This window comes from Amphimedon queenslandica, unplaced genomic scaffold, assembly GCF_000090795.2.
Source record: "Amphimedon queenslandica unplaced genomic scaffold, v1.1 AMPQUscaffold_3439_Cont24567, whole genome shotgun sequence".
Classification (NCBI taxonomy): Eukaryota; Metazoa; Porifera; class Demospongiae; order Haplosclerida; family Niphatidae; genus Amphimedon; species Amphimedon queenslandica.
The window spans coordinates 1-1,406 of NW_003556234.1; the positions used below are offsets into that span (position 1 = coordinate 1).

At 37.3% G+C, this 1,406-nt stretch overlaps 2 long non-coding RNA genes across 2 annotated transcripts; both read right to left on the minus strand.

Moving 5' to 3' along the window:
- LOC109592936 (uncharacterized) lies at positions 1–329 on the minus strand. The gene is made up of 2 exons (XR_002190643.1): positions 214–329; positions 1–98 (listed from the first exon to the last, which is right to left on the minus strand). It is a non-coding gene; the product is annotated as an uncharacterized LOC109592936 (long non-coding RNA).
- Positions 330–590: 261 nt separating this feature from the next.
- LOC109592934 (uncharacterized) lies at positions 591–1,069 on the minus strand. Its single transcript, XR_002190642.1, has 2 exons — positions 938–1,069; positions 591–769 (listed from the first exon to the last, which is right to left on the minus strand). It is a non-coding gene; the product is annotated as an uncharacterized LOC109592934 (long non-coding RNA).
- Positions 1,070–1,406: the final 337 nt, after the last annotated feature.

A 1,406-nucleotide genomic window follows, 5' to 3' on the forward strand; every position in this document is an offset into this window, starting at 1 on the left:
GATGTATTAGATACAGTATAAGCAGTACATCTTGATAAAAGATGCCCATCACCAAAGAAAGAATAAGACTTTATTATTTTACATCCAAGTTCATTGCACTAAAAATGAAACAGTAAAAATACTTTATTATTGATATACAGCTAATTATGGATTATAATAATCATCACAAAGCTCATACAGTAGTATACAGCATTAATCTACAGGTGTAATTACAGTTGTAATCGATTAGGTGAGCCTTAGACAGGCCAGGATTGAGTACAAGAAGTCCCCATTGATGGTGAAAGATGGACAGCCACTCAAAGACATTAGGAAAGACAGTCCATTGATATTCCTTGATTAGCACTGTGTCAATTGGCCATTATCCTTAACCACGCCCACCAATCAACTCAGACCTCCTCAGCTCGAGCAGCTTTCAGGATGGCCCATTCATTTATACAGGGGGATCTGCGCATGCGCAGTAAAAATATCGGGAACACCCTTAACCACGCCCACTAATCAACTCAGACCTCCTCAGCTCGAGCAGTTTTCAGGTTGGCCCATTCATTTATACAGGGGATCTGCGCATGCGCAGTAAAAAATACCGGGAAAAGTTTACACACCACACAGTAATTACTAATTAAACAACAGCTAAATATCTCAGTATAATTATTATACAGAAATGTTGTACAATTGAAAAGATATGAATATAAGCTGTCCTATCTTGGTAAAAGATGATCTATCTCCTTGAGAAGGAGTAAGACTTCATTAGTGTACATCAAAGTCCATCTCACTATAAATAGAACAGTAAAAACACTAATATACAGCAGTTAAAACAGCATTGTACTGTATTTTAAACAGTACTTTACCTAATTGTACACGTTCAGTAATACAGTAAAACTCACAAGCTTATACAGTAGTTATACATACACAATACAGTATTGATCTATAGTGTATTTACCTCGGTAACTACAGTTGTAATGGATAAGGTAAGCCTCGGACAGGCCAGGATTGAGTACAACTCCCCAATGATAGTGAAAGATGTCCCGTCGCCCAAAGACATCAAGAAAAAAATCCTTTAATATTTTAAGTCCCAGCCAGGGTCACAAAAATAAGCCAGACATCTTCACTACAATGTAGGATGGGCCATAATCATTAACCACACCTACCAATTAACTCAGACCTCCTCAGCTCGAGCAGCTTTAAGGTTGGCCCATTCATTTATACAGGAGGATCTGCGCATGCGCAGTAGACAATACCGGGAACACCCACTAACAATCAGTTCAAACATGGTACAAATATACTGCATCTTTAAAAAAATCATAAAAAATCGAAACTTAATGGGAATCAGCTCCACTTCTGTACACTACATAAGTACATGTATATGCATCAGAAAATGTAATAACATTCAGGAATTTTTCATTTGTCAA